General features: G+C 40.7%; 1 protein-coding gene across 3 annotated transcripts in view; it reads left to right on the plus strand.

Moving 5' to 3' along the window:
- The window catches only part of KLHL5 (kelch like family member 5), a 137,731-nt gene that overhangs the window by 7,531 nt on the left and 112,031 nt on the right, over positions 1-18,169 (plus strand). For all 3 annotated transcript variants that reach the window (XM_006273648.4, XM_019480623.2, XM_019480613.2), the window contains one exon: positions 8,485-8,565. The gene's annotated coding sequence lies outside the window, so the exon portion shown is untranslated. The remainder of the gene's footprint in view (positions 1-8,484; positions 8,566-18,169) is intronic.

The following is an 18,169-nucleotide window of genomic DNA, read 5'->3' on the forward strand; positions in this document are numbered from 1 at the left end:
TTCGTGGGGATCATGGGAACGTATACCCCGAGAATGGCCAGGGTCGCCTGTAGAGATATATTAGATCTACCACATGTAACATGTCATTTGTCTAGAAAATCAGTTCTTATCTAAGAGAACTGTTGCGTTAGTCTACCCTTTGTGAATTCTTGTTACAGTTTTCCCATTTTCTGCTTACATCTGTGTCTCTGATTAGGCTTTCCATTAAAGTTTCTTCTAAATTCTTGCATGGAATTAAAATCAGAAGAATGATCCTGTAGCCATCTGCATCATTCATCCTCCTTAAAAATACGTACAGTTTTTGCTTTTCTCCTTTCATATGATACCACCCTTATTCCTTCTTCCCATATTCCCCATAGGGTCTCTTATAATAGGTTTCTCTGTTATATCTTTTTTTTTAAGGTAGTTATACTCCCAGTTTGTTCTGAAGCTGTTTACTACGAGAATTTTTCTTGCTTGGAATGCAACTTCCAAATAGTTTTTGCACCCTCCATTTTGATGAAATTCAAAGCTGCTTTTGCATTTAGTCCTGGAGTTTTTCAGTCCAGTTGATTTTACTAACTAGTTCACTTTCTTTCTCATGGCTTGCCCTCTTGAAATGGAAAACCATTGTTATGGATCTGCTTTTTTGTTTCTCTTTCATTTAATTAAAAACAATTAGCAATTTGATCCAAGATTATTTTCTACTTGCAACTCTTCTACTAAAGTAATTTCTACTTACCAAGTTGAGGGTAGTATCCTGTCATGTGAATGGAGAATGTACTTTTAAGAAGTGGGGGTGAATGATGGGTCATTCATCTGATTTCAACTCTGAAATGCTACCACTGCTTATTTCTTTGATATCTGGTAAAGAAATTGGTCAAGTATTACATACAACATTAAGTGCGCCCTACCTTTTTTTAGCATTATTTATACTGGAGGTGTCAAACTCAAATGAGTTAGTGGGCTCAGTGGTGCTCAACTTCTTGGCTGGCCAAGTGAATAGTATGGGAGCAATCTGTGGGCCAGATCCTGTATTAGGCCCAGATCAGGCCTTGCATCTCCCAGGCCCCTTGAGTCTGGATCAGGCTCCATGTCATCTCATCCCACCTCTGGGCACCTAGATTCAGTTCTGTGTCATCCCAACCCTGTTGCACAATATAACGTACAGTGCCTTGCTCTTGGGTCCCCGTGCTCCTCTCAGTTCTGGAAAATTGGCAGTGGAGAAGTAGCAATGAATGATGTTAACCAATCTCCTGCTGCCAAATTTTCAGGTCTGTTGGGAGCCTGGCAGGTTGAATGACACTACTTCTTGGCTGCGGATAGGTTGGATCCAGGCTGTAGATAGGTTGGATCCAGACTATGGATTGCCACAACTGCTGTCAGCAAAACCAATGTGCAGGGGGGATTAATGCCATTGCTTGATTTCCTGCTGCAGATTCACATGCTGAATGATGATCAAAAACTGGACATTTGGCAGCAGGTGAGGGCAGGATATAGTAACCCTTTAGGTGCTGGATGCAATAGCACAGTGGCTCTAGGACCTGGTACAAGAATCACTGCAGGTCAGATCTGGAAGTGAGTTATCTGACCAAAGAATTCTTGTGGCCTAGATGACCTATCTCTGCAAGCTGAATGGAGCTGTTTGACACCCCTAATTTATACTGTGGAACTTCCTGTATATAAGGGAAGCTAACGCCTCTCAGAGATAGTTTTGGCTAGTATTTATTAGCAGTCTCTCAATGTGCAAGTCTGACCCTGGGGATCTGTAGCAAACTCTTAGTAGTACTATGTTAGAGGTGCACAACGCATGCACCTACAAATTGTTTTCTGATGAGGGGTTGTCTTGATGCCTGCTCAGTCTGGCCAAACACTGAGTTTCTGGACCACTGATATTATCCTGGTGGTTTGCACATGGCCCATAGGTCAGGGGTGCCCAATATGTGGCCCAAGTAGTACCTCCTTTTCCACAGTGTTTGATGCAAATAAATTCTGCTTATACCTGTGCTGTCCCTTATTTTTTATGGTCTGCCACATCATAAATATATAATCCTATGCTCTCACTTTAACTTTATTTCTAATTATCTTGAGTAGTGTATTTCCTTTCTATAGCTGTGTTCCAGTCATTATTGCTATTCCTCTTTCTCTGTTATCCCTGTTGAGATGGAATCTCATTACAATGAAGCCTGTTCTAACAAAAATTTTATTGTAACAAAAATACTTGCAAGACCTGGCTCCTGACCTAGAATAAATAGTGCCAGGTGGCTCTTGGTAAAATAAATTTCACTACTATAAAAATTATACTTACCTGGCTCACCATGGGATTTTATCTGACCCCCAACAGGTCCCTTGGCCACTCCCAGCCCAGGCACGGGGGCAGCCTGGGCTGTGGCACATGCAGCCTGTCCTGCCACTCCCAGACGTGCAGTGGGGCTGTGGCAGCGCAGTGGCCAGACTCCGCTGCTAGTATTGCTACTGCTGCTAGACCCATCCCCACTGCCCGGGCGTCCCAGCTCATCTACCCTGCATCTACCACCAGGCGAGCCAGATGGAGTGGGTAAGCAGGTGGGGTCTCCATGGAGACTGGCCCAGCACCTGTGTGGGTAGGTTGCATGTTGCTTGACAGATGGGATGCAGCTGCAGGCATGTGGGATCCACTTCTCACACATCCCTGTGATGGGTGCTGGTTCCATGGGCAGGGGCATTCTGGGAGCGGATCGTAGCTCTGCCCCGGCCCTGTGCTGTCACTGCCCCGAAATTCCACCCCCACATCTTGCTCTTAGATGCCACTCCCTGCCCATCCATGGCCCCATCCCAACTGCCTGGCCAAGTGCATCCTGCCTACACAGGTCCCAAGCTGGTCTCCATGGAGACTCTGGGGCCTGGAATGGAAGGGTGGTGACAGTGTGGTGCTAGGCCCCCAGGGCAGAGCCATTTAGGTAGTTTTGGTGAGCTGTTTGGGGAGGGAGTGCTAACCCAGCCCACAACAGCTCACCAAAACTCCCTAAGTGGCCCTCCAGCCCAAATAATTGACCACCCCTGTCCTAGTAGCTCAAATAAAATGTTCGCTCCTTGCTTGCTATATGCAAACTTGCATAGTGCTAGTAGTGCTGCTTTGATTTTTTTGCATTGTACGAGATGGGTGTACCTATTATAAGTGGTGTTACTGTGGAGTAGCTGGTTCATGATGTAAATCCCTTCTGTTTACTCATTGTATCTTGTGTCTCCAAACTCATTTGCTGTGTGGTAACTGAATATGAATAACAATGTGCTCTTTTTGCAAAAAAAAAAAAACCCCAACCAAAAACCTCAAAAAACTAACCCAGCAGCATACTGGATTGGATTAACAGGACATCATTTGCAAATCAAGAGAATTGATATTTCCACTCTCCACAGCACTAGTAAATGAGGTTCTCCTCATTTGGAGAACCATGTCCAGTTTTTGTTTTTGCCATGTGGGACCAATGTGGATTGATTGGAAAGAGGTCTGCAGGGCACAAAAAATCATTAGAAGCCTAGAAAACTTGACATGAGGAAAGGCTGAAAGAAGTTGGATTATCTAGTCTGTAGAAGAGAAGACTGAGAGGGGATTTGATACCAGTTTTCAGATACCTGAAGGTGATTTATGAAGAGGATAGAGGGACTATTCTGTGGCCACAGAACAGAACTAGGAGCAGTGATCTCAAACTGCAGCAAAGGAAATTTAGACTGGAAATTAAGCAAAACTTTCTGACTATGAATGTGGTTAAAGATTGAAACAGGCTATGTAGGGAGGTTGTAGAATCTCCATTCCTTGAAGACTTTAAGACAGATACTTGACTATGATGGTGATCTTGCTTTGAACAGGGGCCAGGAATAGATTATTTTCTGAGCTCCCTTCAAGCCCTACTGTCCCAAGACCCTGTGAACTGTTTGTGTGAAATTTTACATCGTAAAATTTGGGCTAAGTTTGCCTAGCATAGCTTTCACTTCCCAGAAGTAAATATGGACCCAAGCAGTTGGGGAAATGAAAATCACCCACATCTTTTCCATTATAAGAAGTGTGTTGTAAGAATACTTGTTCGTATTTTACTTGCCAGAGATTCGTTGTATCCTTTTAAAATTGGAAATGCTGTCCCAAGGTGGTTGAAAGTTTTTTAAATGTTTAAAAGTTAAGGAAATGGCAAATAAAAGCAATTAAAGTACTCAAGTATACGAGTAACTTACTCGGAAGTGTCTGTGGAAGACTTGTCTATAATGTATTACATAAAGGAAACTGGATTTGTTTTCAAATTCCTGCCCAACGCACAAGCAAACTGGAGAAAGGTTTTTACCTATTATTTTCACTTAGAACTTAGGTTTTACTTTTTACTACCATAAGCACTGCATTCAAACAGAAGGATGAGTTTGGGGTTTTTTGTTTTTTTTTTTAATTGTTGCTTAGTTACTACACCATTGCTGGAAGCAAGATAACAGACAGAATGGACTAATTCAGGGGCTGGTGACCTATGGCCTGCAGGCTGGATGCAGCCTGTCAAGTTATCAGATTCAGTCCATGAAGTGTTAATGTCTGTGGTGATTTGGAGTGTCTATAGAGCTTCCTTGAGTGGTGTGGCCATCATGGCAGGGAAAGCAGTGACACTGGGGGTGAAGTGGGGAGAAGAGGGAGGGAAAGAGTGAGCAGGGGCAGTGTTGCTGGCTGGTTGCAATTGGGGGACTGCCTTTGGAGCTAACTCCATTTAAGTGACCCACTGCTTTAAAAGGTTGCCCATACCTGGACTAATGGGTTCAAGTATTGCAGCTCCAGTATATTAAGAACTTGTGCTCGTAACATAAAATTGTGGTATTCATTGTGCAGAGCCATATATCAGACATATTTGTGAATTAAGTTTAAGCTAATGTTGGATAATTGCCTCTTCTTATCCCCAGAATAATTGTTAGAATTAGTTTTACAGAGTGGCAACCAACCCGAGTGAACCCAGATGTCATTTCTACAAGTTTTAATTAGCATACGAGTCAAGAATTACTCTGTGGGCCAACTAGACATTCAGGTAAAGGTGTGATAGGATCTGATGTGTGATCCACACAATCATGGCAGGAGGCATGGTTGTGGCATCCAGCATCGTATCCTATTGTGCCTTGTTGCTGGTGCAAAGGGAGCTCAGGATTGTGATCCTGTACTCCCTTTGCACTGGCGTACTAGTAGCATGCTCCTGCAGCTGAGTCTCATATGCTGAGGGACTCCCAGCCGTGGCAGCACATGGTATGTCTCCATAGCTGAGAGCCCTGTCTGCTGATGAGGCTCACAGTCAGGAGGGCATAACTCTGCACATTCAAATTTAAAGCTGGATAGAAACCAGCTATTAAGTTGTTACACATTTTACAGATCTGACTTTATAGTTGGTTGGTTCTTTTTAAGGTGTGATAATTTGCAAGTCAGTCTAAATGAATTGTGTAATACATGTAACATATAGAGGTGGCCTGCAGGATAAGTTGCAGGCTGGTGGCAGGGAGAAACTTTAAGAGGTTTTTTTTAAAGCTAACTCCCTTTCTTCTCCTTTCCCCTACCCCAAACCCTAATCACACGAGGGCAAGAGTTGCAATAGCAAGGGGAAGGAAAGAAGGCAGCATTTGTGAGGAGTCTTTGGTGTGTATACATATTTATATAATCTGGAATAGAAAATAAGATCATTTTTAATGTTAAGGTTCATTACCACACAAGATGTCTTAAGCACTGTGGCCTCAATGAACAGCCTTTGTATTTACTAGTATACATAATGATTTCAGCCGTCTGATTTAGTAAAAACTATTTTTAAATATGGAGTACAAATGGAGTTACAGAAGAGATGGCAGGCTCTACTCCTTCAGGATGTTATGACAGTTTGGATCCATCCTTTTGCAAGGATTAGAGATTCTCCACAGACAGCTTTGGTGAATGTATTTTGGGGACAAAAAGAGAGAAAAATCTTCAGAAATTGCCACCTTTGGTTCTGGGCTTTAAAAAAAAATCAACAGAACCGTGTGAGGCTTTGAAACTGTTGGATCCAAAATCTAGAAGTAGAGCCTTGTTGCTTATAGTCTTCTGGTGTCTCAGTCTGAAGAGCATGTGAAAGCTTCCTGGTTCTGAACCAACTTGTGAGCGTGTTTTGGTAGTTGTGACAAAAAATCCACATTATCTCTGATTTGGAAGAATTGGGTAAGAATTTTCCATCTAAAAGAAGAATAGTTCCTGATCAAAATCCTGACAGATCTCTGTAATGTAAAGAATGAGATCAGTCCCCTATAATTGTCAGAGAAGGATGAACTGGTGAGACCTGAACAGTCATAAACTGATGCTGAATTGGACAACTTTGTGGAGATTGTGACTAATGCTGCTCCCTTGGAGAATATAGTTCTTTTTGAACTAGTGGATAGAATGGTAGTGATTTTACAAATTCCCCCTACTGAGCTTCTCACCCAATATTTGATGTGCTGGGTTAATCCTGTTGAAAAAGGAAAGTCCATTTATGGAGAAGGGATCTAACTGTAACCGACTTACTTGAGTAGATTGTTTTCTATATAAGCAGCATCAAAAAGAAGGGTGATAAAGTTTATGAATCAGCTCAGGAAGATTTCTCCATCTTTCATACTTGTCTGGTCCCAAATTTCTTAGTATTGAAGTCCTCTATTCTAATATAATAAAAGCCTTACCAATTCTGGCTGTGTGTCTGTGTGTTCATAACGCTCCGGGCCAACCGTGCAGGCTTCTGTGGACCTGTTCCCCTTACCAGAATATGTTCAGTGGCACTATGGAGTGGGATTATACACATTTAATAAACAGTACTTTCTGGATCTAGTATGCAGATCAGATGCTTCATTTGGCAGACTAGCTATTTAACCCATTTCTGATTAGGCTGCTATCCTTACTTTCTTGATCAGATTACTGCTGGCCAAATTATCCAAGGAATGGGAATATATCAAGAAATGCAAAGGAATATAGATTACTTGCTTATATAACCAGAGGACTTTGAGAGAGGTTCTGTATACGCTGTCTTGGGGCTCCTAATTAGCATACAGGGCAGGACACCCTCTCCAAGTCTGCAGATGATACCAAGTTATGGGGCAAAGTTAACACACCGGAAGGCAGGGAGCAGATACAGGCCGACTTAGACAGGTTGAATCAATGAGCAGAACGAAATGGGATGCGATTCAACAAAGATAAATGTAAGGTACTCTATCTAGGAAGGAGGAATCCCCAGCACACCTATAGGTTGGGGGATGTCCTCAGCAGCTCAGAGGCTGAGAGAGATCTTGGAGTCATAGTTGACTCCAAGATGAACATGAGGCGGCAGTGCAACAAGGCCATCAACAAAGCCAACCGCACCTTGTCGTGTATTACCAGATGCATGACCAACAGATCAAGGGAGGTGATGCTCCCCCTCTATGCGGCACTGGTCAGGCTGCAGTTGGAGTACTGTGTCCAGTTTTGGGCGCTGCACTTCAGGAGGGACACGGAGAATCTGGAGAGGGTTCAGAGGAGGGCCCACTCGCATGATTAGTGGCCTCCGTGAAAGACCGTACGAGGGGAGGTTGAGAGATCTGGGCCTCTTCAGCCTTCACAAGAGACGGCTGAGGGGAGACCTTGTAGCTGCCTATAAGTTTATCAAGGGAGGACAACAGGGAATTGGTGATGCACTATTTATCAGAGCACCCCAGGGAGTAACTAGGAATAATGGGTGCAAACTAGTGGAAAGTAGATTTAGGTTAGACATTAGAAAGAAATTTTTTACAGTAAGGGTGGCCAGAATCAGGAATAGGCTTCCAAGAGAGGTAGTACTATCACTTAACTTGGAGGTCTTCAAGAGGAGGATTGATGGCTGGGGTTGTCTGATCTCGGTCCTCTTTCCTGCCAGGGGCAGGGGGTTGGGCACAATGATCCATTGTGGTTCATTCCGACTCTACAATCTATGACATAAGGAGGTAGTGGAGGGAAATGAGGTTACTAGAGCACCACATATCCTTATAGCCTCTCCTTCAGCATATTGAAGGATGGTGAGGGAAGAAGCAGGAGGGTATATGTTAAGTCAGTGGTTCTCAGCCAGAGTACCTTGTGCCTTGAGATCCTTTAAAGGGTGATACGCAATGTTAGCACTGTTAGGTTTACAAATATGATTCACAAGATAAACCCAGAGATTTCAAATAGGAATCCATAGTGTTAAAAGCGTTCTGACCTATTGTGGTCTTTCTGAGTTCTTTGCAACAGAAAAATTGCTCTATCATTTTTCTATAGTCAAAAACCAAGTAAAAATTAAGAGCTGGCATTTTCTGAAGGGCGCCTCAAGTATGAAAAGGTTGAGAACTGCAGTATTAGGTGTTCTAAGTGCCACAGCTATTAAATGAAATTTCACTGATGAAAATTCCTTGTGTGAATGTGTACCATCCATCTTGAATTAAAGTTACCAGTTAATAACCTTAATTTTCTGGTTAATTTACCTTGCAAATTTTTTATCATTCTTAGTATTTTAATGTGCATCTATCCTCCCTCAGATTCTTCCATCTGCCTGAAACATTTTGAAGAACAAATGGAAGAACTACATGGCATGATGAACAACTAGAAACATAGTAGAGGTAATTATTGTACAGGTTTTATTATATTTGCAAAATATGCTTGAGTAACGTTGTGGAATTACCTCCTGTTTATAAAAAACATGGCAGTTTTAAATTCGACTGAAATCCATCTGTTCCTCTTTTTTATGTCTTTATTCTGTAAGGCCCTCAAAAGTAAAGACTATTTGTACAAGTGTGAATTGAATTTATTTTTGTAGGTCAGATTGTTTAAGTTTGGATCAGTCAATCAGTCTTATATGACTTTATTTCCTTTGCTGTTCTTCAAAGTCTGATTTATGGAAAAATGTCAGTCAGTATTGCTATAAAGTGCTTTATTCTTTTGAAAATTCAAAAGAAACGTCTGACTTATACGCAAGCTGAGAATTTATTTAATCAATAGAGCAAAAACAGAACAGGAAATAGTTTAATGTTCAGTCTGTAAGTGAAAATGTTACAGTGAGAGGAGTAGTTATGATGAAAGGGAACTAACAGCTTGGTCAAATCTCATTATTCCTATAATGTGACAAGCTTTAGCTTAAAAGAGTCTCTACTTTCCTCTTTCTTTTTCTGTGAGAGCTAAGGTAATTTTCGCAAGGCACAGCCTTGACATCTCCACAAAGCAAAGTGATAAAGGAATGTTGAAAACATGAATGCATGTAGGTATCTAGATTTGTCTGAAGTCTGTGTTAAATGAAATACTACAGGGAAAAGTGCGGGGGAGTAGGGAGGGGGGATGGGGGGGACACGAAAGGGAGGTTCTGTCCAAATAAACTAAGATTTATGGCTTTTATTAAAAATGGCAAACTGATCAGCTACTGCTTTCTTGACTGATTGAACCATCTTTAGTTTTGGATCTCTAATAATTAATTCTCTCCCCCCACAACAGTCTTTATTTCCAGTATTATCTAGTATCTGCATATGTTCAGGTGTAGCTATGAAAATGAGCTGATTTTAACTTCTGTCACATTACCAATACTAGTATATCTTATAAATGAACATATTAACCACAGATAGCTTCCCCCCATTCTATTTTTCCCTGTTATAATTCTAGGAAAACATCATTTTGACTGTTTTGCTATGGGGAATTGTACCTTTAGTTTCTCATACATGAGAAATCAGGGGGAGGAAAGGGGCAATGTAGAAGCACATCTGTTAATAAGCAGCAGTTGGAGCTGCAGAGCTGATTAAAGAGGTTCTTTATCAAGCATATTAAGCTCAGAACAGTTATTGAACAGTACACATTACTCCCTCATGGAGATCTGCTGAAGCAATTTCAGTGTAGAAATTACAGTGCTATGCCATGTGAGTCACAGAATCAGTTATGATGGTTGTACTTAATAAGTTTTATAGTACCCCTATCATGTTTTCTACAGGAAAACGTTTTCTCTTGTTATAATAATGAATACTTTGTTTTTAATTTCCATGAAATCCAGAAAAGCAATATTAACTTCCTTACCTGAGAAAGACAGTATACTATTGGTCCCTAATTAAGGCAAAACAAAGGTAACTTAAGGGAATAGCACTGGGGCAAACAGCTAACTGAGGGCATTCACTGCCACTCAACCCCTAGCCCCCACCTGCTGCTGCCATTTCCCCACTTTCCTGCCCACCACCGCATTCCAGCATCATATAGTTCCTGGCTGTATCACCAGACCACAGGACTTAGCAGGAGCTAGCCCAGCCCCAAGGACTGGGGTGATTGCCCATGGTCCTCCCTGGTAGGTAGAAGCTTCCAGTTGGGGGCTGGGCGTGGGCCATGGCCAGGCAGGCCTAGCTGCTGCTGCTGTGGCTGCTGGGTACTGCTGCTGGCTCCCCCTGGGTCCTGTTGCTGCTAGTGCCTCTCATCTTTGACAGGCAGCCAGGGGCAGAAAAATATTAATTTCTGCTTTTTTTTTTTCTTTGCTTTTTTTTTTTTTTTAGGAGCCCCATGGGCCGGATCTGGCCTATGGGCTGTATTTTACCCACCCCTGCCTTAGTAGCACTCAGAAGTTGCAATAGTTGGGACCAAAACAAAAAAAAATCTAAGAAGAGAAATCCAGACAGAAGTTTAGCCAGCCTGAAATTTTTAAATTGTATGTTGAGCAATTTTGGGTTTTTTTAAAATAGCTTTAAATAAAATTTTGCATGAGAGGGGGAGAAAATCCAGAATACAGTGAATTCTTTAGTAATGCATCAAAGAATGCATGTCCTACCTAACAGCTTCTCAGAAGTGGGCGGGCTTTAAACTAGAACAGTCAATTATTTTTCCCAAATGTTTGGCTTCTGTAGGTGATTAAAATACTAACAGTCATAAAATAATGGGGTGGTGAAAGCATTGGGGTTGGCCTGTAAATATTTCCAAAGCTTTCTTCAGAAAATCTTACAAATTCACAAATATATGTTTCATAGGCAGCATACTTTAATGGCCAAGATTAATTGAGCCAATATTCTTATTCCCTTTCTTCCTTATATCAGTTCTGTGTAAGCTTTCCAGAACAAGTGTCATTTAATGGCCCCCCTTTCATACTCATTGGCTCTTATCAGCAGAAACACTCTGCAATGCAAAAATTATTTATTTGCACATGTAGCCTGGCAAAATATTGACATTCAGTACATAGATCTACCTGCGTTGTGCATAAGCTGTCACTTCTGAAAATGGATTCTTGCATTCTCCCTTTTTGCTTCTCTTTAAGTGTAGATGGGAGAGAGAGGAAGGAGACAGAAATGAAAGGAAAGGAAGAAAGAAAAAAGAAGGATTCTGAACATTGTTTTTCATGTTTCTCAAACCCACAACGATGTGCTTGTCTCTTGGCAGCCCATTAGGCTGTTGTGCAATCCTAACTAATTTTAAAAGCAATAGAATTAAGGAGAAACCTACTTTCCAGTGAAAACCTTTCAAAATCATTCTTGATATACTGACTTTCTCAGTGTACCCTCCAAGTTCCTTTTTCACTCCTAATCCCTTAAGGCAAAGGTTTGAGATTTCATGCTGTGAAATAATGTCGCTATGTAGGATTTTGTCCAGTATTTGTTCATTTGAAATAGCAACATTTTGATGTCTGCTGCTAGGGCAGATGGTAACATTTATATGACATGCACACGGTTGCACCCTTTAAAGGTGTATAATATTGTTATAAGATAATTCCATATGAAATGTAAGAAGTATTAAATTATAAATCTTGAAATATAGTGGCATTGCTATTTAAATTTTTAGTAGGCAGTAACATTTGTATTTAGTTTCTGGAATGTAGGCTACTGATGCTCCCATGCATCTCTAATACAATCTTCAGAAAGCTGCTCAGAAAAGAGGCATCATGTCATGCTTCACAGCTGCAGTCAAGCAAGATATTTTAGACATTCAGGCTGGCTCTTTCATTTTTTTTTTCTTTTTAAAAGTATAATTACTCTAGTTCAGTTTTGAACTTTTCTGTAAGAAAGTGACCAAAGCCCATACTATAAAAACCTGCAAACTCTTATTTTTGGTAGCATACAGCCTGCTCAGGCAAAACATCTCAATCCTTTTTCTTGAAGGTTAGTTTTCTCATATTCACATCCAAAACAAAATACTTTTAGAACAGTTGAAGGTGATGTTTGTTCATTCTACTTGTATAGTTTTGAATAATAATAAGTCTCTGTGCATGGCTTCATAAATGCACAATAATACTAGATCCTAGTTCACAGATATGAAGCTTTATAACAAAGACTGGGTAGCATTTGTGTGCATGCGCAGTGTGGAGGAAGAAATATGCAGAAGAGCATTTTTATTGTTTTTGAGTAAAGTTTGCATTGCAGTTGTTAGTTGTCATTTTATGTTAACTTTTGCATAGCTAAGCTCCTTAGCATGACAGCTACCACACTACAATTGAATTATGAATTCTATACTGTTTAAATCTAATCTTAGCTAAATAGTTTTTAGTCAAGTCAAAGTGTAAAACACTGCATGTAAAAAAGCATCAAGGAAAATTATATCTGTTAACTGTCACTGTAGTAACAAACCTATGCAGTTAGGTTATAATTACTGTATTAACTCATTAAAAGTACTTTTGTATGTATCCGTCTCTAGCATAAACTTGATAAGACTTGGCAAGCTTAACAGCATAACCTCTTCAGCCTTGAAGCATTTTACTAGTACATAGGAGAATCTATTAAGATTCTAGAGCAAAATAGTAAAGTTTTGATAATTAAAATGTGGCCTTCTCACACTTCCATAAATCAAAACTTAGATTTAGTTAATTGGCAGTTTAGTTCTTTTAACTAGCTAATTTAAATCTCAGTTGTATTTTTGTAATTGACTGGATTTTTGGCCAGAGAACAATTATACGCCAAAATACACTAAATGGATGATTTCAATAGAAATCCATCCATTTTTATCACCTCATCATAAGTGTTCTCAATATATTGCATGTGTTTTTAGAACTAGATGAGGGATTTTAAAAACAGGGTTGGATATATGTGTGGGAAGAGAATAAAGGAGAAGTTAAATTGGCAAATACTTAAGGACTATTTTATAATATCGCATGAACGCTTAGCCTAAAGAAAACCAGATGCAGTATTTAACATATTTAATTTTGCATTAGAGTGACTTATGGTCTGGGATGAGAGGGTAAAATCACTGGTAGGAGACGGAAATCAAAGCTGTCTCCTACTTTCTTCTGGCAGCAGAATTTGTTGGCCTTGAGGATTATGTTGCCCGGGCACACAGATTTGGCTTCTCTGGGAATGAAAAGCTTTTGGTGGCCTTGCAGCTCAGATTTGTGCCCTTTGTTTTCTCTGGCAGTTTGTGTATGCCACCATTGTCCAGTTGTCTGTCTTAACATAAAATGGGAAACCATTTCTGGGAATCATGTGAAGCGTGTCTTCAGGGGCATTGCCGACTGGTTTGGCAGCGCTATTGGAGGATTAAATATATTAGTGCCAATTCTTCAGGAAAAAAAATTGTAGGATTTAAGGGTCCTGTGTTCACTAGATTGGAATGGCTTAGTGTGATGTGGGTAGAGATGCAGGTTTTGTGAAGACGGCATTTAAACTCTTCTTTCTTAATAGCTAGACTCAGAACTACCACCTCCGGTAATTGAAAAAATGGATAAGACTTGGGTTTTTTATGAAAGAGGTCTTTTGGCTTGTTTTTGTTAATTTGTAAATTGCTGTTGCTAACGTTAATGAACTAATATGGAGAAGCTTTTTTAAATAATGCTTCCAACAATGGATGATCAGGTAATGTAAGAAGAAATGTCTGCTTTGGGAAAATCATCAAGAGAAAAATATCTTTCAAATAAATTAATTAAAATAGTCAATGTTTCTGTTTCACCACAGAGCATGAGAATAGGTCCCATGGGAAAGGAAAGGCCAGATTCTTGAAAGTAAATGCTGAACTCTGACTGCATGTGCAATAAAGCAGCAATGAAAATATGTGAAATTAAGCAATGGTGGACTGGGAATTTTTAAGATCTCAATTTTAGACTTAGATGGTTTATATACTTATGAGCCCTATTTCAGGTGTTTTGAGTCCTTTATTGTATTTAACCTTAGGTTTTTCAGAAGCAGCTTTTTTATGTTATGAGAATCCAAAAGCTAGCAAATTTACATGATATGTTGGCATTATGCAAGGGAGAAGCTGTGATCCGTGTTCTGCAAAGTTGCAAAAATATTGCTTGGCTCAAGAACATGATGTCTGAAGGGACTGAACTGAGATGATATGGAGTTTCCCTATAAAAATACTTGTACCACTAATGAGAGAGTTGGAGTGAAAAAGCAAGTTCTTAGTATAGTTTAAGAGTGTTTTCCTGAAGGATCCTTTGCCTATTGTACATCAAAAAATGGTTGATTTGGTGATACTGCATTGAAGTGGTATTAAGTAGGGAGTCAAGCATGTGTTAAATATTTAATATTTTTATATTTTTGGCTGGAGATCTTCCATTTAAAAAAAATCAGCATTTTTTGCAAATAAAAAGATTTTTCCAAAATTCTTGGAGCAGGTGCTCTGTATGATAACATTTTAGGGGTTTTTTTTTACTTAAAAAACATGATTCGTCTTGTGGAAAGCACAAGAAATGTAGGAGGAACTAAACTTTCCTACTACAAAAATGGAAGAAGTTGAACAATGGTGGTAATACTACACAGCCAATTAGAAGAAGTTGGCAAAAAGTTTTTAAGTCGTCACTCATTTTAAAAGGCTGGATCTGTTGAGATACCTTCTGCAGCACCTTTAAAATGGTGTCACATGTGGAATATTCCGTCCTCTTTATATTGACTGATTAATCCAAGATTGTAGCTATTGGATTGTCCTTTGACCAGCTACTAGAATGCACTTCTGAATTACCCTGCTGCATTTGTCCATAAAGGTCGGTGAGCAGCCCACTAAGGTGGTAGTCTGAGCTAAGCCACTTTACCATAAACATAGAGGAGTTTGGAAGCAGAAAAATGCAAACTGTTCACATTGGCCAGAAAGCATTCTGCTGCAAAGGCTGATGCATGTGGACAGCTGATGCAGTGGCATGCCAAATTATACTCTATTGGCATAGAGAGGTCTTGATGGAAACTGACTCCACAAAGTTTTACCAGATTAGCTTAGAAGAAAGGTGAGTAGGTTTCAAATTGCGTAAAGTTCCCAGCTGGTCTGATTGTAAAACACTTTTCTCCATCCAAGAAAATGTTTTGAGGCTTGGAAAATGTTTTTCTGTCTCAAATCAAACTGATAAGACCAGCTTGAAATGTCATGAATCTGAAATTCTCCCCCCAGCCCCTCCCCCCCATTTTTTTTTTATTTGTTTGGATTGGGTTAACGGAAACATTTCATTTGGATTTCAAATGTTGTATACTAAAATATATTTTGAAAAAAAATAATTTGAATACAAACATTGAACTTTTCAGTTATAAAGGTGAAATGCCCATTTTAAAACTCTTCAAATCAGGAAGTTTTGGGATGCAATAATTGTTCCTGTGAACAGTTGTTTTCTGAATCATCATATTTTGGTGAAAGAAACATTTATTTGAAAAATTCCTGATAAAATCTAGTTCTCAGCAGCTTGTGAAAGGAGCTGTCTCACCTTAAATCTCTCTGTTATGGATAGTAGCAAGCTTGATTTTGCTCTTTTGGATTGAGGAAGAAAAAGTTTGGATTGGTGCAGTACAGGGGTGAGCAAAATGTGGCCCGTGGGCTGAATGCAGCCCGCCAGGCCATTCTATCCAGGTCGTGGGGCCCCTAAAAATTTAGAAAATTAGTATTTATCTGCCCCTGGCTGCCTGTCATGCAGCCCTCGGTGGCTTGCCAAAACTCGGTAAGCAGCCCTCTGCCTGAAATAATTGCCCGCCCCTGGTGTAGTACTACAGTGATGTAGGAGGAATCTGAATTCCAAGAGGAAGGACGGGGAGAGATGGAACCTAAACTCCTGCCATTGTAATGAAAAGAGCAAGTTTTAACTCCTGAGTTCTCTTCAGACCATGGGATATCTGTTTTATTAGGGTTAATATGAATGAGTCAGGTTCAGGATGTTGATGATTTCTAAGTTTGAAAGAAATGGCCTGTTTTTGCCTTGTTCATTTGAGCTAGGAGTTGATTGCCTAGAACCAAAATTTGTTTCTTTCTCCTCAAACCAAATGGAAGAGTACTTGGATTTCACAACATCACAGAAAAATGTTTTTTGGTACAGAATAGTTTCAGAATTTCATCTGTAATTTTAAAAATAATAACATTTTTTATGATTACTAAAATTATATTTGTTTCAAGTTGTCAAGTTTACCAACTCATGGCTTGTATATACTGCTGCAGGAGTGTGTTTTGGCAAGGACAGGCTTGAGCACATCCTTCCCATTCACATTCACCAACATGCTCCAGACCTGGACTTATCACCTAGTGGCCGCTCTTGAGCTAGGAATGCTCAGTCCCTGCTTGAGGCAAGTGGTGGAAGAAGCCTACCACTGCAGCAGCGACGGGGAGCGCCCGGCAGAACCAGCTCGAGTCCCTGCCAGTGGGACATGGTGTTGAGACCCAGAGGCCTTCAGGCCTGGGTTTGACCTTTGTGCTCAGATCAAACTGCATGCTTGGCTTGAACTGTGGTCAAGACCTGCACCCAGTAAAAGGAGCAGATGCAAAAATACTGTCCCTAATTTAAAATATCAGGAAGTTGGCTACCTAAATTGAATAAATATAACTTTGGCAAAAGAGGAACAGTCAAAGCAAAATGTACCCCCACCTAAGAATGAAACGATTACCTCAGAATAGAAAATTCCAGTTAAGGGTAACCATATTTGGCAAACAGAAGCAAGATTATTAATGTGCATTAGGAGGAAGGTGTAAGTTTATTTTATGTATTAAGAAATGAAAGCTATATTCAGGACAGTCCTGAAGAGATCCTGTCACTGATCCAAGATCCAATCTTGACATCAGACGTGGGAGCCAGGAGTCCCGGGCAAGACTTCATGACCTGATTAACCAGTGAAGTTGCATTCACAATGTTTTGGGGCGGTCAGCATCTCCTTTGACTAGCTACATACCTAAAATTTTTAAACTGCTACTGCTACTTCAGTTTTAATTAGAATTGTATCTGTTAGGGTTCAATAAACTAACTTTTAGCTTAACACAACCGTGTCTTAGTCTCCTTGCCTGGTATAAGACCCATTATAGTGTCATCGGGACACAACAAGGGAGGGGGGAATTAAACCCCTCTCTGGCCAGACCCCTTGGCTGGGGAGCAGAGGGGCAGGGCCAACCCAGCTGAGCTGGCGCATAAAGCCCAGCCCAGAGAGCATGCTGTGATGCTGAGGAACTCTGGTTTAAGTTAAACCAGGAAGGGGTGTGGGACAGACATTGCGCGAACCGGTTTGAGCCAAATCAGTTAAGTCTGGTACTACATTCAACCAGGTTTATCTCAAACCGGTTTTGGCCATCTTGAAACTGGTTTGGGTGCACTGAATGTCTGTTCTGTCACAGGTTTAAACCAGTTTCTGATCACTTAAACCAGTTTATGTATAATGTCTGTCCCTAGCCCAGGTCTCTGGCAGGGGTGAAGGTGGCCATTGGGAACAAGTCCACAGCAGCCTTGCTGGCAAACTTCCCTTCTGTCTTAGTGGGTTCTGGTAGGCTAAGTATGCTCAGTCCCATTCTCCCTGGGACTAGGTGTTGTGGTAGAATAGATGGGCCCTTATTGTTGCATTCTGAATCAACAAACCCTGCAAGACCTTAATAAATCTGACATGGGAGCCCTTCCTCTTAGGCATGAGATCTGAACTCTAATTTCATTATTGCCATTTAAAGTATCACTAACTCTTTATTATTTTTGTAAGAAATGTCGTGGTGTGATACCAGTTATAGGTTGCAGCACTGGATACAAAAGGGCAGGGGCACATGGCCTAAATCTGGCCATGCTGGAGCCAGTGACAGGACTGGTCTCATGGGGCATAGGGCACCGCTCTATTGCTTTTACTGCAGTTGGTATGTGGACAGGACTTAGCACCATGAGCACTACTCATGGCCCAGGGGACCTGGGTGTGTGCTCTGCACACACTGCCCCACTGGACTGTCCCTGAGTGCTTGCTTTGGAGTCAATCAGGATTCGGCCACAGGCAGTCCCTGCACACTGGAGACAGCATGCAAGGGCACACCCTGTGCTGGCCCCCTGGGCTGTGGGCAATGCCCATGACACCAGGT

The sequence above is a fragment of the Alligator mississippiensis genome, chromosome 2 (assembly GCF_030867095.1).
Source record: "Alligator mississippiensis isolate rAllMis1 chromosome 2, rAllMis1, whole genome shotgun sequence".
Lineage (NCBI taxonomy): Eukaryota > Metazoa > Chordata > Crocodylia > Alligatoridae > Alligator > Alligator mississippiensis.